Consider the following 26,062-nt stretch of genomic DNA (forward strand, 5'->3'; position numbering starts at 1 on the left):
TTGTGTCTACAGACTTTAATTTTGAGATATAAAGGTACATTTGTACCTGGGTAGTCAGCATTCAGCAGCAAAGCTGCTGGTTGCTTTTCTCTTCATCTTTCTTCACTTAGCTGGTTTTTCCTGTTTAAGAACAGTGGTTGTTTTATTCTTTTTTAATGACAAAATACTATTTTTTAGTGTAAATATAAGCATGAACAAGTATGTTCTTCCTAACAGAAAACATATCACTAAGTGTCTGCTCATCAACAGAATGTTTATGTGATCCAATTCAGAGTGGATGCCACCTCAACTCAAGCTTCTAAAGACATTGTTTCTGTAGTATACCATGCCATAACTTCAGTTCATACACACACACACACACACACACACACACACACGTTAGGATCCTCAGGAGTCAAGGGCCCTAGCTTTATTACATAATTCCTGGAGTTTTGTCCAGAGCTCATATAAAGAGAGATTTAAGAAAGTATTGTTTAATTAAATTAGGAAAAATCACAAACAAAATTATTGCTATTTCTTGAAATCTGATTTTGGAAAAGCATTTAATTTTTTGAATTTTTACATTTTGTGTGTGTGGTGTGTGTGTGTGTGTGTGTGTGTGTGTGTGTGTGTGCTCACACACAGAAGCTTGCCATCACAAACCTATGTGGAGAACATAGGATAACTCCCTGAGCTACTTCTCACCCTCTATCATGTGGCCTATGGGGTCAAACTTCATCAGAATGGCATTAAGAGACTTTAATTACTGAACTATCTTGCCTATCACATTATCTACTGACTTTTAAAACTTACTTTACTGGTAAATAATTCTGACAGATTAAAGACAATGAAACACATTACATTGGTATTTGTCTCAGCTTTGATTTTTTTGGGCCCTGGTTCCTATTTCTTGGAATTATTGTAATGGATTCAGGCATAAGGGAATAGAAAAATCCTCTAGAAACCTGAGACAATAACTAAGATTATTATTGAAATTTTGTATTATTCATTAATACATATTGTTTAATTGAAATAATGTTCAGAGAGAGGAAAGCAACTTCCAGTCACTCAGGTTGCACGAGAAAGGGCTGGGACTCAGCAAAACCTTGTTTATTTTCCTAGCAATATAAAAAGAGAATTTCATAGCAATTTGAGACATGTGTGTGTAGAAATAAGATCAACATAACTACAGCATAGCTCAAACCTGTTGAAATTATTCATAGCTGTATGCAGTCAGACAGCAAAGTAGATGGAATCTATTCTTACCTGTCTATTAAATGGCCAATCTCCCCAGTTCCATATTTTCAGTGTTCATGTAATGTTCTCAAGCTTGGGTGATATTTCTTTTCATGCATAAGAAAGCAAATTTGATGGAAAGTAGGAGAGGGAAGACATGGTTCGATTTTAAAAGAGGAAACCTGAGAATTTATTGAGCATCACAAGCCTAGTGCTTTGCTAAACATTGTGTACATGCTAAATTTTCTACTCCCCTTCCATTATTTCCAGATTCAAGAAAACTAAAGCTAGGCAAGGGTAAAGCTGCCTGTGCCTCATAGCAGGCAGGTGTTTTAACTGAACTCCACTAAGCTAATGACCTCACTGTTGCCTCTTGACCATTCTCTTATTATAATATGTGGTTGCAATGAGAAATATTTATCACAGTTTCAGGCACTGAATACCAGATTGACATCGATGTGGTTTGCCTAGGCCTAGTAGGTGTGGCTAGCTGGAGGAAGGATGTCACTCAACTGATGCTTTGTGTTTCAAACCCACATACGACCGCCATTTCTCTCTCTGCTTCCTCCTTATGGTTCCAGTTATAAACTATCAGCTATCAGTATCCAACTCCAGCCACCAAGTCTGCTGCCTTCTTCCCGATGCCTGACTGTACCTGCCCTTATGCAGTCAAATCCACTGCAAACTTACATCCAAAAAATGCTCCTACTTTAATTTGACTCGGCCACAACACTTCATCACAGCAATGGAAAAGTAACTAAGACAAACGCAAACCCCTCTTTCTCTGTGTTAACTATACCTTCCATCTACACGGTTGGCCTCAGAGGTGGCATGTAATGGAAGCGTCCTAGGTTGCTCTCCAATGCAGTCCTTCACAATTTTATTCCTTGCACAGAGACTTTGAGAGCAGCTGTGAGCTGAGAGGTGAGAAATGAAGGGAAGAGCCTTGGGAACAATCTGAGCTATTGTCCCCAAGTAAACAGTTTTATTATACATAAGATAAAAGTGACTATTATGCATACATAAAATTAATTCCCTAGTGGTTCTTTACCATTGAGCATATTGGAAGCATAAAAATACCCACTGTCAATGAAGGAAACAGTTGGCTTATTAGAGGTATGGGATTCTGTGTTTTCCTGTAATCCACCTCCCCTTGCTTCTTAATCATTTTTTTCCTCCCCCACTATTGCTTATTTTGCATCTCTGTTCTTGCAACATGCTTTTAGTGTATTTTCCCAAAAGTTACTATGAATATTGGCAGTACAAAATGAATATTTCTATTTTGCATCACTCAAATTCTAACGTGAGAAAATTGTTAAAGGAAGAGAATGATGTTTAATAGAGTTTTACAAGAGCCTTAAAATGCACATAAAGCATTCATAGGAGGGGAAGCAATGCCTTTGTCCCTACACTAAGCAATTTTCATCATAACCTGGAGCAGCTCATCTTCCAAATAGCCTTGCTCATAAAATCTGAGTCCATACACAATGATAGTGGGAATCTAGTTTTCATAACGAAAACTACAAAAAAATAAATAAATGTGCTAATGTAAATGATCTATTCTTAGCCAGATTCTAAGAATTCTGGAATAGAAGCCAGAAAGCAAGAAGGTGTGCAATAGCATTGCTTTTGAGAGTTGATTTAGATGATATTCCTAGCCTGGCAGGAGCTGCTAGTCATCATTGCAGCTTAAGAAAGGGGAAATTGGCCATTTGTGTTCACTAACAAAAACATCCATTTGTTCTTTTTATAATATAATCTGGAGCTGCTGAGAGAACTCTTTCTCATTTATATATTCTTCCAATAATTAATGATGAGAAGCTTCTTATGTACAAGACACTGAACTTCTAGTTAATCGGAGAGTTACTTGCAATAAATTATAAGATTATGTGTGCGTTCATGTGTGCATGTGTGCACATGTGCATCAAGTTTACAACTTATATCTTACAGAAATACACAAACACTCATGGGACATCAATATTTGACTTGCAGTATCTCTTTTGTGGAGTTCCCTCCTTCATTTGTCCTTCCAATTCAATCTCCATCACCAATTGGGAGTCTCGTCTCCCTTTTGTTGTCTTTCATTGATAAATCACAAATAGAACTAACGACATTTTCCAGTTGTGATTAATTTACATCATTATTTTCAACGCCAGTACCTCTGTCTATTCCTGTTGGGTTATACACTACCTGAGGGCATTCACATATGCTCATAAAATAGCAAAATGTCAAGTTCATGGTGTGTTCTCGATAAGACTTGGTGCAAACATAAATGAATATTTGTAGCCCAAAACAGACTGTTGTGTTGAGAAAAGCAAAAAGCTAGATTATAAAAAGGAAACTAAACATTAAAGAAGTTCGAAAAGGGGACAGAACTAGTCTGCAAGAGGACTGGTGGTCGGACAGAGGGTTCAGAAGGATTTCTTTCAAGCAAGTACATATTGTGATGCCTACTACTGGTGGTCAACTTGACTACGTCCAGAAAGAACTACAATCCAGAAATGAAGGACACCCTTGTGAGAAATCTTTTGCTTGGTTTGAAGCAGGTGAATCCACCTTCAGTCAGGACCCTTGAGGTAGGAAGATATATATATATATATATATCTTTCATCTGGATCATGAGGAAGACACACCTTTAGTCTGGAACATATCTTCTGCTGGAGTCTATAGGACATAGAAGGAGACTTTGCTCTTTGCCTGCTTTTCCTAAACTTGCTGGCACATCGAATCCTTCTCTCACACTACAGCTCACTTCCTTGGGATTCCCACATATATTGAAAAGCCCGGTGAGACATCCAGTCTTGTGGACTGAGCAACTATTGGATTCTTGGGCTTTCTGTTCACAGCCATTTATTGGTTAATTAACTGGACTACAGCCTGTCAGTGCATTAAATCCCATACATACATACATACATACATACATACATACATACATATTTCTCTTTCTTCTAGAGAGACAGGTAGAGATAAATAGACAGATTCATTGTATAAATTCAACTACTCTAGAAAACCCAAAAACATATAATATGTATGTGATATACATATGTACATGTGTATTAATGTCAATAACCTATTTATATTAACAAGACCATGAAAATGTAGAGAAAAAATTGTTGGTGACCTGGAAAAACTAAGCAGTTCTTGCATATTCATGACTATCAAGTCTTTTCCTTCATTCATGACTTCAGTAGCAGATTTGTTTGCATATATGATCCTTAGGACAATATTTGACCATTGTTCAAATTTGTGCCTGCTGCCCTTTCTTGCCTTGTACTATTTGGTCTCATCTTTTTTTTTTTATTTTCCTGAATATGGTTTCTTTTTGGTCTTCCCAGTTCAAGGACATATTTTTTCAGTCTTTTTAGTCTTGTGATTTTCTTTCTCTCTTTGTGAGTCTCCCTGAGAGATCCACCTTCCACTTTCACACTCATCCTTGTCTATATTAATAACCCATAAGGGAAACTCCTCACCTGCATCCTGTTTTCTCTGCACTGGCTTATCTCCAGCTGTCTCCATTATCTGTCCTCTTGTGTCTCTTCCAGCTTTCACAGAATAAGATGAAAATAGCCACTCATTTCATATCCTTAACTCTCATTGTTTTGTTTTCCTTCAATGACTAGACATTATGAATATACATCAATCTTATATCTTGTCATATTGCAACTTGAATTCTTATTTATATCATTCAAGTTTCAGCTCCACAGCAAATTTAAATTGAGTTTGGGGAACACCATATCACATGTTTTCATTATTGTAAATAATATCTTAGACAAGTACAAATTCAACATGTTTTATTTTGGACATACCATAGATGACCGTCAGTATTAAAAAAGTTAATATTCATTGATTGTTCATTTTGTACAGGACTCTGAGATAAGGCAAAAATAATAGCATCTGATAATTAAGTCTGGTCCCACCAGGTAATAAAACCTTAGATGCCTCCTATGAAGCATACAACCTATAAAACCCTCGTATGTCTTATTTTTGCATGCATGCTACAACCATATCTGAATGCATACTACAACCATTATGAGTAAGATGATCATGTGGAAAACTTGTCTTTCATACACTGATAAATATTTCTTAATCGCTCTTGCTGTGCAATGTTATCTTTGATTACACAATTAATTGTTGAACATTTAATTTGTCTACCCACCAATGAGTGAAACTACTTTGAACTCTAAAGAAATGTGTGTGTGTGTGTGTGTGTTCTACAAAAATATGAACTGCTTATAGGTCAAGCTTCCCTTTCATTTCTTCATTTTTCATTTTTGGCCAATTTAATTATTACCTCACTTAAAATATTAATTGTATGTGTGTAAGAGATTATGGGCACATGTGTCATTGGATAACTTTTGATAATTAATTTTGCCTTCCACTGTATTGAGACAAGCACTGCCTGTCTGTGTGATTTTGTCCTGTGTACTCCAGCTTGCTGGCCTTTGAGCTGTCAATTGGTTTTCATGTCTCTACCTCCCATCTCACATAGGCATTTTGAGAATCTAGATGCATGCAATCTAGAGCATCGGGGATGTACACAGGATCCAGGGAGCAAACTCAGATTGTCAAGCCTGTTTGCCTACTGTTTTTACCCACTTACTCATATCCCTAAGTTTTGAACAGGGTCTTACTATATGGCTCGGCCCTGAATTTGTAATTTTCCACTCTCAGGTACCCCAAGTGTGGGTAGTTCAAATTTGATAGCAGAACCAACTCTTTTTGCATTTTTCAAGTTATTTTTTCATTTCTTTATAGATGATCTATTTTTATATATTTTTGATATATTCATCATGAATTGGATGGCACCACACTTTGCCCAGCCTCTGAAAATCAGAAACACAAGTTTCTTTCACTCTGATAATGGCATTACAGAAAAGTATCTTTCACATGCAATTCTACACATAATTGGATGCCTGGAAGTCTTGGTGTGCTTCTGTGTTTTTAAAAATCACAATATTTTTCTTTTCTCAGATATATGTGACTATTCAAAAATCCCAACATATTGGGCTCCTACAAAATAGTTATTTCTTGAAGATAATCCTTGTTAAGAACAGAATATACTAAGCATATCTGTCTAAGTAACCACAACCCTACTCACCCCCTTTTTCTGCCAAAACTGAAGAACTCTTTACCAAGAGCACTTGAAGGTGCGTGTAGAAGAAACACTCACAGAGTATGGAAATCCTCAAGGAACATCTTTACATGCATATCCACCTGCTCACGAACATGAGCCTGTATCCCAACCTGCTATTCTGAGAAGAGTGAGCCCCCCTGTATGTTACCAGTTTTCTTAGCGGTAAGACAACAGACTAATCTGCAATACAGTTCCCTGATGGACTTCAAGAGAGTTGTTCAAGTGTAGTGTGTTCAACGTTCTTGTCATGTGACTGATGAGAATAATGACTCTCAAGTCTGACATCCAGGCTCTGGGGAATCCCTATGTTTGTTTTCCATTTATGAATGCTTCTCGGTTTTTCTTCTATCTCCATCATACAGTCCTTACTTCAACCACTCATGTGTAGAATAAAACCTCGAATTTTAACCTTGCATTTCCTCTTTATTTTGGGGATATTTGGGAGGTAAGAAGAACATGAAAGACAGGATGCTCCTGCATAGTCATTGTTTCTATTCGTGTGACCCTTGAAGCCTAAGATCCTCTGAAACCCCTTCTTTCCTATATATCTTATGGATTTTTGATATTTCTTTGTCTGTTCACTTACATTAACTACTGTAAAGACTCATTCTCTCCTGATTTTAGCAAGTCTTCAATTTGTTCCCTATGGATTAAGTCTTGATATAGACAATCTACTTTTTCATTATTTTGCCATACATGTGATTGTGACATGTGAATATATCTGTCAAATTTCTCAATTTCTTTACAACTTCTCATTTGGGAATACAGTCCCTGCTCTGTGTGAATTGGGGATTCTTGATGCCTTTCTGAGCTTCATTTGTTGCTGAATCTTTAACTGTGTAACTTGCCACTTTATCTCTCATTCTAGTGGCACATACCATTCAAATTTTCTTTTTCCCAGAAAGGAGAAGGATAGAGATTTGGCTCATTAACATAGCTTAATTCACTTATATCACAAATTACACAGAAAACATTGCAGTCAGAATAGCATTCCACAACTCGGTTTCATTTTTGCCCCCATTTAGAACTTTTTTCTTGCTGTCTTTCTTTCGTAGGATGCACAATGTAGTCAATTTTCTTTGCCTTGCATCCTCTCTCCTTCCCACAAGGACAGAGGCTTTATCTCTTATTTATCATTGATTCCTCAGTATCTCGCAGAGTGTCAGTCACACAAAATGTATGTGATGAATATTTATAATGAGTTACAAGAGAATGCCATATGGGGTTACATAAAACATGAAATGAGGCTCTATTTCTATATTCTTAACCTGCTTGCTGAACTTACATGCTTATGCTCCTACTGTAAACTGTAAGCTATTAGGCTCAGCAGAATTTGTAAACAGCCAGCCTGCAGGCTTAATGTTACACACAATATTGCTTTTCTTTTTCCTTTTTGGCATCCTTCGTACATGGGAGAAAATGTTGCCAACATTTAAGGAGCATAAAACCCAAATCCGAATTTCCACTTCATCTTAAAAGCCCTTTAACCTAAAACCTCAAGCCCCAATAGTGCTTTGTGGTCAATCGGATACAGGTAAGTGTGGAGGGATATGTTAGTGATATTGTCCATCTTGATGGGCAATATTTTAGCACCTTCACTCGCTACTGCATTTTCTCAAAAATGGATATAACATATAGAATTACTGTGACCAAAAAGCTAACTAAATGGCAGTGTGTACAAAGATATTAATTACCCAGTTTACCTGTAAGATCTGGCACAGGTCAAACATTCCACCAATAAATAAGTTACTAATTTGCTGTTGCTGAAATCAGCCAAGGGCTTCTATAATTAAGTTTGGATGTGTTTGTAACTTACTCTAATGAGTGGATTGCTTTCAAATTACCATAATGAATTTGGTGGTTTAACCAAGGAATGCTGTCAGATACTGAGTGGGTCACTTACAGATGTTGTCTCTCTGCTACCCATGAGGTTCCATCCAATAGGGTTCAGATATAAAGGACACATTGTTTTTCTCATTAGCAAACCATCTCTGGTGGCTTCTATACCTATGCTACTCTTCTCCACAAAAGATCAGAAGATCCTTCCCTGGATCTTCAGAGCCCTGAACTTTATTTACTTGGGTGGTCATCAGTATAGATATGATCAAGTCCTCACAAAAAGTATGTTCTCTCTTTCAATTTCCATCTAGTCAAGAGATTACATTAATCCTGGAATTTAATGTACACAGTCAGATATTTTTCCAGTCCCTTTTCTTTCCTACATATGCAGATTATTATACAAATACCACTGCAACCTTTCTTTCAGGGTCAAAAGGTCATATTATAATTGTATGTCTACTCTTTGTTTCACTGCTAATTATCCCTCTGTTAAGCTATTGAACTGGCTACATTATTTTTAAGCCAAATAACCTTTTATATTCATCACTTCGACTATTCAATTGAATGTTAGTTGTACTGTGAATGAGTTTTGATGTATAAGGAGGATAAAATAGGCAAAAGAAGAAAATAAATACTTAAAATACAGAGGAATTTGGAACTACCCACGACACAGAGACAGTGGATTCCTATACTTAGTAAGACTGGAATTGGTAGAGCAAGAGAAAAGACAGAGTCTCCGAAAGACTTTGGACAAGGGTCATTGTCTTCTTGCACAGGAGTTGGCAGGTAGTGAATGCATGTTTCACACAAAAGCCTAGTCATAAGGCTTCTAAACCGTGCCTTAGCCAAGCTTTATCGCCGCAGATTGGTGTTACTCTCTATTCTGCTTCTTATCCAAGCAACTAGGCATATAAACTCTGGAAAGCACTGAACTGTCATTTCAGGAGATTACTAGGTCATGGTTTATTTTACGTAAGAGGGTAGTTCACATCTTTTCAGTTGTGTGTTTTGCTTTGCTTTCTTGATGTTTCTCATCTAATCTATATTTTTCTCAAATATATCTTAAAAGTTTATCTAAATTCACTAATTTAAAGCTTGAGCTTTGTCACCTTGGTACCAAGCATTCAGAGAACAGGGCTTGGTAAAAACCAGCCAAATATAAACCATAACACTAAACTCAGAGTGGTCCAGGATTAAAAAAATTCTAAGACTTTTATGGTACTTTAATCATGAGGGTTATCCAAGTATAGATAATTCAGCAAGATTAGTAAGCAAAAAGTATATAAGGATGGAGATATAGTGACTTAAATATTTCTAGTGAACCTCTGAATACATAGGCGTTGGGACATTTGGAGCCATAGAATAACCTACTGGTTAAAAATTCATGTCATCACCCATCACAAGAGATTTAAAAGACCTTTGCTAAGTGAAACACAAACGACAAAGCAAACCTCTCATTCTCTGACATTTCTATTTAGAGTGTCTTTGATCACCACCATATTTTGATTAAATCAATAGGACAGTATCACCCTGACATGGGGACATGCATTGCTGACAGAAGTACTGACACTTTAATGTGGATTCACCCATGGTTACATCATTGAAATATGGGAAGAATGAGGTCAAGAGAAACAAGGGGTTTGATAATTCAGACTTAGAGGAAGCAGAATACAGACATGCTGTGAATGAGTAAATCTGATGCAGTTACTTAAAATACGGTCTTAGCTCCATCTTCTCTAAATAGGAGTTAGAGAATTTAGGGCATTCCTACGACCTCAGGGACTTGGAGTAGATCAATTTTGTAGCTGGGTTATTTCTTTGAGGACTTTGTTAACAGGCAGAGGATACTTAAATTGGACTTTTGAGGTAACCTAATATAGAGAACATAGGAAGAGAAACTCCAGGTAGGTTTAGAATAGGAGCATGGTGGTTTTGTTACCAAAGGCACTAGGGTCAGAGCAATCATGCAGGCATATCTAATAAGCTAGATTGGGCCACACATCTTCAGTTGGCTATCGAAAAGGAAAAATCATTTGAAAAGCAAAAAATGGTAGATGTGTGTGGTCACAATTAGAGGAGGAACAAGGAGGTTCTGGGTTCCCTCAAGTCCATTGTTGGCATTTTGAACAAATTTGGCCTCCATTAGAAAGTTGCAAGCATCAGCAAGTGATCCAGGTTAAGGTGTGGTCTTAGTTTTCTCCCATTACAGTATCTCTCATGCATTGTCTGACAAGTCAAAGCTTTGTGAAATCTTTTTTAGAAGACAACTTACTCTCCCATTTGTCACCAACGGTTAGCATTGACTTCTCCTGGCATGAGAAGTTAAAGGAAAGTTCCAATTTCTTGGAGTTCATTGTCTCACACTGGTGATAGCTGAAAGTGGGGGGGGGGCAAGTGTCTCTTTAAAATGTTTTAATTTATCTCAGGGTTACAGTTTACGTTATTTTACGATGTAGCTTTGAACTGATTACCACGACTCATTTGAGAGTTGTCTCCAATCTTTGTTTCAGCTCTCCATCATGCTGGCAAAAGAAGATACAGTGCCTTGGCAAGAGCTGAATTGAAATCATGTAGGAATAGAGGCATGGCTTCCCTGGAGCTCCAATTGCATTTGCTCTCAGCAAAACATCCTTCTATCTCTTTGAATGCTTAATGTGGAATGGCTGCTAGGCTGAGCTAGGTTTACTGATTAAACACAGTGAGCAATCAATAAAGGCAACAGGTTTTATTCATACTGCGTGTGCTGAGTTCTGTTCCTTCAACACAGAGATAGAGAAGAGAAACTGCTAACACAAACCCTAAGGATACAGAACATTAACATCCTGGTATCCTAAAGATTATATCTGCCTCAAGAGTCCTGATGGGGCAGGGAATCCTGACTGCTCTTCAGACTTGAGAGGGAGGGGGAGAGGAGTGGGGGGAGGGGGAGAGGAGTGGGAGGCTGGGAGAAGGCGAAATTTTTTTTCTCAATAAAAAAAAAAGAAAAAGAGTCCTGATGACTTAAAGGTCATGCATCCACTGTTGACTTCATATTTAGCTATCCCTTATTCCAAATATTAATTATGAGCTTTTACTGAGCAGTTGATGCAGGTCTTCTCTTTGAATGGGAATATAGCATACTGGTTACTGCTTTGGATCTTACGCAAAATCACATTTGATAAGACCTACTTGTGTCTGTAGGAATGTAAAACAGATTTGAATCAGATCTTACATCCTATGTGACAACTCAGTACCTTTCCAAAAGCCTTGCATTCAGGCAATTGGAAAAAGTCTTATAAGTTATAAATTGTGATTTGTTTGGTCATTCATTACTCTTTTGTATATGCCTAATTCCTTTTGAGGAGGGATCTTCAGGGAAGCTAACTAGAAGTTAGTTTTGCTCAGTTATAGGTGAATACTCTCAAGCCTCCAGGATTAGCCCAGACTGCTTATGTTTTCCATGTTTTTTATTGTCTTTGAGTCTAGATTATGCTTTATCTACTGTTCAGCATAGTGATTTTCAAAAATTCTTGAGAAATTCTCCCATCTTGTGAAGACAATGAGCATATCATATCCAAAGTTGTAAAGACAGGGCACACAAAGCTTCATATGGGAAACTGAAGAAGAGATTGCTTGAAGTTCCACAATCTAAAGCAAATAAACAAAGCAAAAAAAAATTCCAGGAACAGATGCCAAGGCAACTACACAGTCAGAGGAAGCAGCCAACTTACAAAGTAGGTTTACAGTTACTTCGTTCTGAATGCAATGTTTTCTGCAGGGCTGATAAAGGAACACATTTTGTAACTAGGCAGCCTGAGCTAAAAGTCTTGAAAGAGGTGTTGGGCAGTTAGTTAAAGCACCCTGAGCCCACTTCCTTCATGCAAAGAAATCATTAAACAGAAACCAGTTTCCTGGTTTTATGCTGATACCAAGTTCTTACATACATTGTGGCAGTATTTGGTAAAATGATTTGGTAGATTTTCCTTTGTGTTCTCCTATCCCCCATTGATTACACATAACATGCCTCTAGTTCTCTGTCTTCAGTTCACAGGACTAGGCATATTCTACTTTGAGAATCATGAATACATTTGTGCATGTGCATTTGTCTTCCAGGTCCTCACTCCTTATTCCCAGACACGGCGATTTATTTTACACTTGCTTCAAAGAATAGAGTAGAAAGGTATTTTCTCAAGTTGTCTACCTCTAGGGAAATGGGCTCTATTTGCTTTTGGTTTTAGTAAGCCTCCTTCCTCTGGGCTGTTAATTTTTTCCTTTCCTTAAAAAAATAAAAATAAATATAAACTCTCCCAATGTGCCCATGCCTTCTAGGCATTTCTGCTGTCCAGGACACAGTGATAGATTTTAACACAGCAGCAACAGCTGGAGAATTTTGCATTTTCCTCTGGGAGATCCCAATGGTTGGTGATACTGAAAATAAAGACATTTTAGGCATCTCCCTAAAGTGCTTCTCTGCCATCCTTATGGCTGGTTTCTTTGCCCACACCACTTGAGCAGAGGCCTGTTAATACAATGTTTGCAAAACAGCTGGGGAAATGCTTAGGGATAAAGGACTGCAGAAGCAGCTTTGATTGTTATTAATGAAACCACCTCACCATTTGGCACAGTGTCTGGTGTCTTTGGAGTGCTGTACACAGCAATGTCTGCCTGAGGTATGCTTTGTCCCCTTGCAGTTCGGTGCCAATTAAAACAATAAGTAAGCAGCATGAGTGGTAGAAAGTAGAGAAAGGATAACTTTTCTTCCTGGTCAGAAAAAGAGGAGGCTGGCTAGGACAGAGAAGATGAGAACTCGGACGCCAACATTTTCCTTTCTCACAGTACCAAATTTATCCATTTTTATTTTTTATTTTTGTTCTTGCTCCAGTGGGGAAAGGGGTAGGCTTTGCCACAAGACTGCAATTACAGCCAATTGAGGTGTTCCTCTTTTCACATACTACAGACTATACCTTTTAAAAAGTCTAACTTCCCTTTGACTGTTCTGGCAGAATCCTGGTATTTAATCCATTCAGTAAAATGGGGGAGGGTGCATTATCTTTATCTTATGGGAGAGAACAAAAAATATCAAATTAACTCTAGATAAGTAAAAACTACAAACTGCATCAGTATTCCATGTCATGCTGAGAACAATGGGAATAAATTTTACCAGTAAAACAGGACATCAATAGGGATGCTGAGGCAGACAAACATAGAAGTAGCTTAGCAATCTGAGAATCTGTTTGGTTTGGACAACAAACACATCTTCATCATCAACAATGCACCTATCTACCTGTTGAGAATCTGGGGCCCACACATGCATGGAGGTACATATATACTCTTCTTCAGAAAGTGAAAATGTTACGTTACTCCCCTTAATTAACTCATGATAACAATTCATTCCTTTTCAAATGTGTTCCTGGATATCTTGAATTGGAAAAGAAGGACTTTGTGTGGTAGTAACTGTAACCTCTGATTGAACTTTCATGATGAATCCCCTATTCAGCTTGGTATGCCTATGAATAATTGGTTGTGAATATAATTAAAGTCAGATGTCTCATGGGTGATGAAGAAAAGCATACATAATACAAATCAGTTAGTCAAAACAGAGAAATGTTCATGTTACAAGCCTAGCTACCATCTCCTCCTTAGACATCACAGAAGAATTCTCCCAACAAGCCCTCAAGTGCTCTTTCCCTTTCTGGTCTCTCTGTTTAAAACTTGTACATTCACTTTCTTTTTAATACAACTTCTCCCTGATTTACCTCTTGATATGAATCTTTTCCAGTTCTTTGAACAAGGATTAAGAATCTGGCCATCCTTGGTTTAGACAGCAGGGATCTGATTCCAATGATATATACAATTAATTGTGTTCTTTTTAAACTCTTAGTGCAGGGAAATAATGCACAAAACATTTAGCATCTTAAAATAGCTATCAATAGTAAATGACATTGTTTTCATGAGACTTCAACCATCTGGTTAAATTGTCCCAGATTATAAAAAATTCAGGAAAGTTCATGAAAAATAAATCAGGCATCCCTCAAAGTATTTGTCTAGTGGACATGTGTTTTAGAACTCCTATCAAAACTCAAGAATGTTAATATGGATCATAGTCTGGAGTTAAAATGAAGACATTGGCTTTTGTATCACCTCATATTAACTACTTATAGACTTCCTATACATATACACAGACATACACAATATAAGCTGCTAAACTGAGAACCTATTCATTATTTGTTCAAGTATAAAGTTGGTGGTCTATCTATCATCTATCTATCTATCTATCATCTATCTATCTATCTATCTATCTATCTATCATCTATCTATCTATCTATCATCTATCACTCTTTATCAACTATCTATCATCTATCATCTATCTATCTATCTATCTATCTATCTATCTATCTATCTATCTATCTATCTATCTATCTACTTATCTCTCTACCCATCATCTTTCTACCTATCTATCTCTGTCATCTATCTGCCCACCTATATACCTGTAATTATATACAATGCAGATATAGCTATGAGCTATGATTGCTTAATTTTTGGCATCCACACTCATGAAAACGATTTTTTAAATACAAGCTGAATATACAAGCTCACAGAAGGAAATGAGGAAATAGAATATAAAAGGATTATAAAACCTTGGGGGTCAATAAAGTCTTTGTGTAAGAAATCAGGTGAAACACACTATTAGAAAATGACACTGTCAAGGCAAATGAAGGCTCATCACATCACACTGAGACACAAAGCATGTGCCCATTCACCACCTGCATCTTGTTCTTAGGACGTGTCTCCATAGTTTCCCAGTCTTTGTCAGATGAACTAAGTGCTTGACTGTTGGTATTCTAGGAATTCATAGTTGGGGTTATTATGTCAGAGGAACTGCGGGGTAAGAGTAAACTGCTGTACACATGTCCTATGCCATGTTCACTATAAGTAGAATTCAGTTGTTTCATAATAGAACAACCACATGACTGCCTCTCTCTACTGTGTTTGTTTTAATTTATTTAGCTCGACCTGACATATTATTTATGCATTTGTTGTGTGCCTCCTTACAGTGAATTTAATATCTTGAGAAGAGGACTTTTGTTCACCTTTACTATATCTTCAGTTTCTAAAACAAGAATTGGAAACATTACGTTTGTCTTTTCAGGTCTAGGTTACCTCACTCAATATAATATTTTCTAAATCCATCCATTCTCCTGCAAATTTCAAGATGTATTTTTTCCACTGTATAGTACTCCATTGTGTAAATGTACCACAATTTCCTTATTCATTCTTCAGTTGAGGGGCATTTAGGTTGTTTCCTGGTATGGCAAATAATGTTGTTATGAACATAGTTGAGCACATGTCCTTGTGGTATCCTTTAGGTATATATCCAAAAGTAGTATTGCTGGGTCTTGAGGTAGGTTATTTCCTAATTTTCTGATGAGTGACTTTTAGATATAAAGCAAAGATAAACAAGCCTACAATTCACAATTCCAAAGAACCTAAAGAGCAAAGAGAGAGACATACAGGGATCCAATCTACATTCGAAGTAGGAAAAGACAAGATCTCCTGAGTAAATTGGGAGTATGGGGACCATGAAAGAGGGCAGAAAGAAAGCGGGGAGGAAGAGAAGGAACTGGAGAAAAATATATAACTCAATAAAAACAATTTTTAAAAAGAATTGAACTAATTGTTGTTAATATAAAGTCATAATTGGAACTAACAAGGCCTTTCATGTGGATTATAGTAGCTCAGGGAGAATTGAATCAATAAGATAGAGAGGTTTTTGTACCCAAGGGAAAATATTTACTTTCAACACAGTGTCTGCTAATTCTTGTTTATACTCCAGAAAGATACTTATACACTGTAAGGAGATCAATACGTGGAATCGAGGAAGCAATGTGAGTGCTATTAGAGACATCGCTCTTAATTTCCTAACTTTTATGTCAAAAATTACTTAACCATTTTAGAATTGTTTCTCCTAATAATAATAATAAATACCATTTATTCTAAATAATATTCATTATTATTAAAATTCTAAATGGCATAAATGAAAGAAAACTGAACCATACATGTCTGCACTTGGTATAATGAAGCAAAAGAATTTATTCTCTTCCCCTCATGGCTCGATACACTCTCTGTGATGCTGATTTTAAGGACTTGCTGACTCTCCCCTCGCCTTTCAAACCCTCTTGCACTAACCCTACTCAGGGCCATGCCACTTATCAATACAAAGACAATATAATAATTTTAAGGTGCCCAGATCAGAGTTTCTGTCTGTAGCAGTTGGAAGGCTGAGACTGATTACTCCTTACATGAATGAAAGTTAGTAAGACTCAGGCCCAAATATCAATTATTTTCTATTCCTATGAAGTGATTAAAAATTTTAAATAGTATCTAGATTGCTGGTAAAAAGACTATATAATGAAAGACCAGTTGGGGTGGATATTATCAATGGTAATAGTTCTCATTGGTCAGTTTTATTTTTCTAATAGTTGCAGAAAATTTGTTAATCATAAATTTCTCTACAATGTACATAAACAGCAGTCAAGACAAATTCAGATTATTGACTTCTCTATCATCTATATGTCTGTCTTTCTTCCTGTCTGTCTGTATGTTTATTTATCTACCATCTCTGTCTAGCTACCTGCTCCCACAGAAAAGGTTAGTAAAATAATATCATGTATTTCACAATTCCTATTATTCCTGGATTCAACACTTTCCATATTTAATGGAACAAGTATTAGTGTTATGCATTGTGTAGGAATTTATTGAGTATATGAAGGGATTACAAAAATATCTGAGACAACATTATTTTTCCCTAAACAAGGTTTAGGATATTTCCTAGGGACATATATTAAATAAGAGTGTTTTCAATGTTTTGTTTGTTGAGCCAATAAACACATTTTCTCCAATTTTAATGAGATGCAAAACAAAGAATGATTGTTGACAAGTTTTACCAGGATAGATCATATCCTTTATATATCCTACATATTTATATTTCAATATAGAAATCTGCTTTTAGTCTCTCATGTCTGAAATCCTGACACATAAGACTCTATTCATTCCCCTGTGATGTTTCAAAACAGACAAGTATAGCTCTCCGTGTGTGTTTGATTAAAAAAAAATGGTACAAATAAAATATTTAGGGGATGGGTCCACTGAATTCATAATAAATGAAAAGATAAATTATATATAATGGAACTTTTTTCTCTATAACAGTGGCTTGAAGTGTTAGACACATCTTGATGTGTTTCCTGATTTTGAAAAAAGGACTATAACTTACACATGATGAACACTGACTTAGTATAAATTTAAGGTAGATGTCTCTTTAGTTAGAGTACATGAGATCTAGTATTACCTTATTTTGGAGAAGGCTCTAATTTCCACGATGTAGACTTTTCAACTCTAAAGGACTATAAAAGCAGCACCTACACATTAGCTAAGAACAGTACATCAATTAGTTAATATAAAACAGCTAAATCATTTTTATCTCACACATGTCTCTTTGTGAGTACTGTGGAAATGTCACTGAACTTTTACCTAATGAGAACTCAGTGGTAATTTCTGCTTTTCAGGCTTGTCATTGTATAAATGACAAAACTTGCTAACATCTCGGTTTTTAATTTTTAAAGTTGATGTTATCCACCAATGAGGCCAAGCACTCAGGTTAAAGTGAATAATGAATGTTAATTAGCATATCTGTCAGCCCACTGTAGTTCACAACTCATGTTAAGAATGAAATCAAATGTGTGTGGAATTACAAATAAGAGCATAGAAAAAAGAGGCAAAAAAAAAAAAAGCAAACAAACCTTCACTTTGGAGGTATCACAGACAGATAGAGAAACAAGGAATAAATTTTAAAACTACCATATTTCCAAGCCAAAAAAAAAAAAAAAAAAAAGAGCAAAGAGCTCGGAACCTTAGCTTTCAGAAGAGAATAATTAAAAGATACATATCCTATGCATTATTGGTTAGACCTTTCATTAGTGTCGCCTACGAGACCTCTAATTGCTGTAACCTTTACAGACACTCAGCAGGCAATGTGTGCTCAGAGCTTTACAGATACCCATAACCTGGGCCTCAGTAATCTAGTCAAATAAAATGAACATACAACAAACCCAACAACAACAGAGACCTAAACAATCGTTGTGTATCAAGATTTTATGCACATTAAACTTTAATGACATTAAGTGGAGAGATAAAAAAGATTCACAATGATACTTGATAGGGACTTCTTTTTAAAACAGACATTTAATAGGAGAAATAATTATGTGGCTCTAGAGTTACGACTATATAGTCTTTTATTTCTAAGTTGGACATCATGATGAAGTTTAAAAAATTATTTTTATTAATTAATTCATTCAAAGTTCTATATCATCTGATTTCTGTGTTCCCTGGACATTGCCTTTTCCCTCATACAGCCATCAGTCACCCTCATTTTGAGAGACTGAGGATCCCAGTTTGTCTTGGCAGGTTAGGTCTCTGGACTATACTAAAGATCTACTCTGAGCTTTTTCCCTAATAAAACTTGGGCAGTCTTGTGTGTAGTCTAGAGGTGCTGTTTGGATACATGAACTGGAGTTTTTGAAATGGTTTTGGCCATCTCTCAGCAAGATTGGGGTGATAATAGCTAGCATGACACAAAAGATGTTGTATTTTATTAACTGCCATCTTCATCTATGGCAAGAAACACAGCTCCTACTTTAGGACATGTGGATTCTTATAATCTGTACTATTTAACATAGGGACACCTGCTAAAAGTTGAAGATGAGAAAAATATGCATTTTAACACTTTAAACTTTGAAACTGCAGATTATTTCTATTCTTGATATGAATTATTTTGATCAACCAGTTTTAATTTTATGATTATTTTAACAAAATCCAGAAATAAGACTCACTATGTTCTGCAGCTCTCACTATTATTATTCCCATTACCTAAAGTACACTGTACTCTAATTGTGGGTAATCCTCAGTGTTTATGCATAAATCATGAGTACTTAATAAATCACTATTTACTTATTGCCAAGTCTGATCAATAATTGATTAACAAAAGTAGATAGGCGCATCGGAGTTGTCCTTCATCATCCACCATATGTAACCCTCACGTTATCCACAACATGCAGCATAATATGCAATATGGCCTTCATTATCCACAATAGTAAGCCTGCCTCTTTTCTAGAAACACTGACCACTTGGCTTCCCATTGTGGGATGAACAGTACACTCAAACAGACATGACTTTTGTGTTTTTAGTTTTGACCTTAAATAAATAAAGACTGCTTCTTTCACAGCAAAGCTTAGAGAAGTGTCTTTTTTTATAAAGCATAATTCTTTATTGATTCTTGGGAATTTCACATCATGTACCTCAATCCTGCTCACCTGCCATTCCCGCCATATCCACACCTTAAACCATGCAGCATCACTATCTGATGAAACCCCCCACAATAAATCAATTTAAAAACAGAGCAAAACAAGAAGCCCAAGACCTCTCATTCATCCTACTGGGTTCTGTGGTGTGACACACAGTATAACCTTTGGTTCAATCAACTCCACCAAAAAAAAGTGTTCATGGCAGAGAGTCACTGGTCCCGTTTAAGGTCTCTGGCACACCATCATCCCCGGACCCTCACTGAAACTCCTCTGGCATACCCTGCTGTTACCCTGAGTCTTGGTGATCTTACAGTTATAATTCCACAAGACCAATCCATCACACACTCCAGAAGGTCATAAATGGGGTAGGTATAAGGGTGGGTCAACCTAAGGCCTGGGATGTGGATTCGGGCAGTAGCTAAGCTGGTTGATCTGGGCCCCTGGGACCATTCACCTCAGGCAAGGGGCAGAACCAGCTCTCCCAGACCATGGTGAGGAGTGGGTATATCTCTCCAGAGTTTAAGTGTTTGAGGAAGTTCTCCAATGGGGATGGAGCCAGATTTCCTGCTGTAGTCTCCAGCATGGAACAAGGTCAGCTATCCCATATCCAGCAAGGATCGGGTCAGCTCAGCCCTGACCTCAGGTTTCTAGTACCTATGAACCCTGTGGCAACACAGGTCGCTGACATCATCACAGACCCCAGCTACAGTAGGAACACAAATCCAGATATGCCGACTTTATCCAAGATCGGTCAACTAGAAAGTTGATGCTATCAACATTCATATTCTACTTAACATATTGGAAGATTATGTTCTTTCTTACTGTTCCACATGAGAGTAAAGACAAAACAGACAATCCCCAAACAGTTACACTGTGCAGAATGCTGCTGTTTTATAGTATCAAGGTCCTCTGCCTGCTAAGGTGACCAACTACCTTGTCATGGGAAGGCAGGGGAAACTATGTTTCTTGCTTTTTTTTTCCTTCCTGGAAACATAAAACTAATTAAAAAAATAAAAGCCTATAAAAATGAAAATACCAAGAACAGTTGGTTTATATAATTAAATAACGTGTAGAGCAACTCTTGGCGGCAGTGTTGAGAACCATGGTGGGTGGCAAGGCCACTGCCTCTGTGGAGGAGCTGGTTTCCAGGGTGCACAGGCAACCACTTGGCCTAGCAGTTCTGCTGGTATTCAGAGAGCAATGGAAAGCTCCCTGAAGTTCATCCTGCTTCTCCTGCCTGAGTACCAAGAACCACCCAACATTGCCAGTTGCCTGGACCAGCTGCTGTCCCTATCCAGGGTCTGGGCCAACCACGCCTTCCTGGGTTGCAGTTATAATAAAGGCCTTTTATACAACGTAATGAAATTTCTGATGGAATTGAAGTGGAAGATCTGCCACACTTTACAACCAGAAATGAATTAATAAAAAGACATGAAAGTTAAGGCAGATTTACCATATTTCCACCCCCTGGGAGAGGCTTACAAAGGAGGCTTGGGCAAAAGGAAGAGAACCATGGCAGCGCTTTGAGTGTCCTAACATTTGCAACGCAGAAACAGTTGGAATGGAAAGGGATGTGTCTACAAGGGTTTCAAAGAAATCTTTATTCCTCCAGAACCTGATACTGTAACAGTATATCTGCTATAAAAGTACATGTGCTACTAAGATTTATGTTTTCATAAATGACAAACTCTGAAATTTCATCTATCTTGTCCAAACAAAACTTTGTCTGAAAACCCTTTTATGTTTATATAATAATGACAGCTGGTAAATTTTATAATTTTATACTTTTAGCAGAGAATCTTTGAGTGTAACTCTTGTTTTTGCCCCATGCCCACCCATCTTTGTCCTTCTGAGGCAAACTAGATTCTCCATGTCCTCATTTCTACCTGAACCCAGTCTACACTTGTACCTCACTGCCCATGGCCACTGAAGGACCATGGGCTAATTGGCTGCTTCACTGCAGAAATTCACTGCTGGACTCTCAGATCTTTGTGTAAGGAATGAGAATCATGTTAAAAGCCCGAAGTAGGTGAACTAACTCATATGAAGTAGGTAGCTTACAAGAAAGCAAGTGATCTCATTTTAAAATTCACTGGAGGACAGATATGTAGCTCAGTGATAGAGAGTTGCTTAGCATGATTGAGGTCAGGGGCTTGGTCTCCAGTATTACAGAGAGAGAAATAACAGCCGTGGGCCTCGCCAGAGGAACAACAAGTTGCAATTTAAGCTCCAGGTGTTGACCCAATCAAAGGGAATCCTCTGATGGGCCAGTCTCATTTAGGTAAGGCCACTGGACTACAGACCCTAGAATGTTTTTCCTTCTGCTGTGTCTTTACGTGTTCGCTGTGGCTCCCTTTCTCTGGTATCTAGCATGGTGTGCGTGTACGTGGGGAGATCTCTACTGCCTATGATATAATATGATTATCATTTGGAAGCATCCTATTCTACTGGGCGTTTTTATGTGTGGATTGCCAAAAAATAACTCCATCCAAGTTGTATTGCCCAATTTAATAAAAATAGTAACACATAGAATTTTGATAAATAAAAAAAAAAACACAAGGATATGTTTCACAGCCAGAGTCTGTGAGTCTCACCTAAGAAGCTGCATGGATTGTAGCTCAAGTTAATGACTAGCAATTGAGTTCCAATAGCCCAGCTCCTTTAAATTCTTTTAATCTTAATGTCAGGAGATGTGTTCACAGGTCTTAGGAGTGCATCACAGCTGAAACAAAGCTGTGAAAATAATAAAATTAGACAAAGATGCTCTTGTTAAATTACTTTGACGTGAAAAACCAAAGAAGATAATCTAAAGTTTTAGAAAGGCACATAGTTGAATTCGGAACTCTTTAAGTTCAGGAAACAAGAACAAAGCAGCCAAATTATTACTGGCTTATGCATTTTCCTTGCTAAGTTTGGCTAATGATCAAAGGTGATGATTATCTCTTTCTGTCCTCAATCTCCTAATATAAAAAACTATTAATGAATGGCCTAAAATTGTAAAGTAGAGCTGACTGATTCTTTTTCATATGTAAAAGTTTAGGTTTGCGATTTCTTTAAGATTCCTTATAAAAATTACCTTTCAAGGTAAGTAACAAAGAAATTGGCCTTTTCTTTGTAACTGCAAAATGCAAAAACTGCCAGTAAAAGACCTGCCAAGAACACCTTGCTTGCCCATGGTTAATCTATAACAGGTTGCTTGGGTATGAATGTATGTGGGTTCTTGGGATAATTTATCTTTCACTTGTAATGTATAAAATGTTTAGTCGTGTGAGGGAGATGAAAACCATGTTTTTCCCTATAATCATTCACTCAAGAAATGAAATGCAACTGCTTTGACTCCTGAGCTGCCCGGAAGATTCTGTTGGGGTATAAAAGCTGTGAAACAACAAGGGATAGAGGAGAGAGAACAAGGAAGAATAGGGATAAAGATGGAAACCATCAAGAGGGTTTGTGAATGCCTTTTTCCCTAACCCCTTCACATAGAAAAGTTTAACCTCGCTGACGCCATGAATTCCTATCAAATCCCTGAGCTACTGGACGTTGGTCCCCAAGACAGCAACAAATAACTAGTTGATTTAAAAATTGCTGTAAGCAAACACACCTTTGTCCCATCAGATAGCTGATTTCTATGCTCCCTATGTCACCCAGGCTGTTCATGTGCCTACGTTCTCTTTGTTTCATAAAGATTTTCTGCCTTAAAGTACTACCTTGGACATCATCTTTAGACTGAAGTGCAACTTTGCCTTGATCTGAGATTTTGGGGTTGATGTTCCACCTGACAGCTGATATATATGTTATAAACCCCATTCTGGTTCCTTCTATTTACTCTTTCCTTTAGGTGAATGCCCAAGCTATGGGCAGTAGCAAGACAATGTAACATAGCAAGAGTCATCAGTGGCAGGGCCATCAGAATCAGTAAGACAGTGGATTCTGCTTTGGTTTCATCTACTGAATACAGAAAATTGCATGTCCAGAAGCTGGGGTCAGTTGTGTCTGGCAACAGAGTGGTGGGATGATATCCTTGTTGGTGGCTTGAGATGAAGGCCATATCTTTGTGCGGTTCCTAGCTCCAGTCCTCAGTGGCCAGGAGGATAGACCAAGTAAAGAATATTGATTTATAAATTTGTGTAAACTCCTCCAGTCAAGGAAGGTCAGGTTGCCAGTCACAATGGGCAATGGGAAGGTGGTGGCCCTTAGAAGATTGAGCTCTGTGCTCACTGAGACTTAGTCTTGTTTGGGCCTCAAATCCAGCCTCACCTGCTTCCATTCAAATAATTTATGCAAATATGTGAGGTTTGAAAAGAAAATGAAAAGCTGTGATTCGCTCTGCACTTCCATAGATTGGTGATTTGATTTTCTGTATACAGCCCCCAATAAAACAACTTCTCTGTTGAATGGAAATCAAAGTACATTAGGTTACTGATGTTTTGGGCACTTGCCATTTGGGTTAATGTAAATAGGTATAGGAAATACTATGTACATACACATATAATTTGATACAGTCTAGCGTGGCATATTCTTATGCAAAGCTTATTTTTGTTTCACAAAAGCTGACTTAATTATTACAGCCTGCAAAGTCTGCCTTTTATTGAGATTAACAAGGTAGAATGCTGTATCCGCACACTGAATCCCTGGCTGGCTTGGATCTAACGAGAACCAGTTGCTTCATTCAATTTCTTTCTTCCTCCAAAATGCAATTAACAGACTGTGATTAGTTGAACAAATTCCAAATCATATTCAAATGAAAGCAATTTACCCACTGTCTGGGTCCAACAGGTGATCGTTTTCAAAGCTCCTGGAAGAATTGGATGGGCTCATCTAATTGTTCTCAGGAAGAAATAGATTTAAATGCTTGGTTCCAATAGGCCCCACCATGCACAGCCCATATGGTGGCTCAGTGTTAGCCTTTCAGCTTCACCAGCCCAAAGGGCGGTCTGGATAATTGCATCTTGCTTCCAAAATATTTTAATGGCGGATTAAAATGTTTCAGTTGAGCACAGAATAATTGCTGAAACTTCTTAGCTTCTAGGCAAAGAAAGTTGTAAGTTGCAAGCTGGGTGGGCGGTATCTGTTTGAAGGGGAGCTGTAAATCAGGCAGGGTGGGGGGGAGAGTAGCAAAGAACTAATCATAGAGATTGTGTTTAATGAGAACCATGGACTGACATTCCTTTAACTTAATATTTTGATACTTGAGTACACCTGCCTAGAAAACATACTATCAGTTCTTAACACTGAATTCACCCTGCTGTCTCTGCAAAAGTATCTCAAAATCCCATCAGTCATGTGTTCTTTTTCAAGTCCTTTCCTAGCATTACTGAGATTTTTAAAATTCTTTTTTATTTTCCCCAAAACAAAAATCTTTCCTTTTTCATTATATAATTCCAAATTTCATTTTATAGCATTTCTTATACCAATTCAATGCTATATTTCAATTCTATCTAGGTAATCGCATAGAAGTTAGCATTTATATACATTTTCCTTTTCCTTTTTAGCTATTCTCATGCCACAAGTACAGTCATATTAAGAGAACAGTGAAAAAAAACTGGCCTAAGATGTAAAGTGACTGAAGACTAGTGTACTAACTTTGGTTGATGTTTTTGTAAACAAATATATATAACAATTGGACTGGGTATAGCCCCTTGAATAGCTTGAACAAAATGATTTCAGGGTAGATTCAAAGTCTGTCAGACTGAAAAGGAATTGGAAAGAGTGTCTAATTTGACCAATGGCTTCATGAAATCATTTGTAAAGTCACTCAAGCTAACTGAAATGTTCGTACCTATAGTACACTGTGATTTGATTTGCTCTGGCTAAATAAATCACAACAGCATATGCTGGTACAGATATAGGCAAGCATGAACCCTTACAGGTGGCTGCTGAGAATGTAAAGTGGTCTAGCCTGTATGGAAATCAGTGTAGATGGCTCCTAAAACATTAGAAATAGGCATTCTAGATGATTTAAATTCCTGAGTATTTACCCACAAGACACCAAGCCAACATAACATGGAAATAATTGTTCTTCAATCTTTATTTCAGTAGTATACAAACCAAATTACTTTTGAAAGCAACCTAGGTATCCCATAACAGAGTGATGGTCACGGGGAATTTTTTGTTGTTGTTGTTCTTTGTTTCAGACAGAGTTTCTCTGTGTAGCTCTGGCTGTCCTGGAACTCACTCTGTAGAACAGCATGGTCTTCAACTCAGAAATTTGCCTGCCTCTGCCTCCTGAGTGCTGAGTACTGGGATTAAAGTTGTGTGCCACCATCACTCAGTCTATAAAGATATAGATATAGATATAGACATAGATGATATAGATAGATATAGATATAGATAGATATAGATGATATAGATAGATATAGATATAGATATAAAAGCTTTTCAGTCTAAAAGAATGAAATCATATTGTTTGAGAGAAAATGGATACAATTGGAAATAATCACAAAAAATGAATAAAGCCAAGTTCAGAAAAACAAATACCAACTCTTACTAGTTGAGATATATATATATATATGTATATATATATATATATATATATATA

General features: G+C 37.2%; 1 protein-coding gene and 1 pseudogene across 1 annotated transcript in view; one reads left to right on the forward strand and one right to left on the reverse strand.

Moving 5' to 3' along the window:
- Tenm4 (teneurin transmembrane protein 4) overlaps positions 1–26,062 on the reverse strand; it is a 2,359,892-nt gene that overhangs the window by 1,918,918 nt on the left and 414,912 nt on the right. The window lies entirely within an intron of this gene.
- LOC101996895 lies at positions 20,627–20,966 on the forward strand (annotated as a pseudogene).

Source organism: Microtus ochrogaster, chromosome 22 (genome assembly GCF_000317375.1).
Source record: "Microtus ochrogaster isolate Prairie Vole_2 chromosome 22, MicOch1.0, whole genome shotgun sequence".
NCBI classification, from domain to species: Eukaryota; Metazoa; Chordata; class Mammalia; order Rodentia; family Cricetidae; genus Microtus; species Microtus ochrogaster.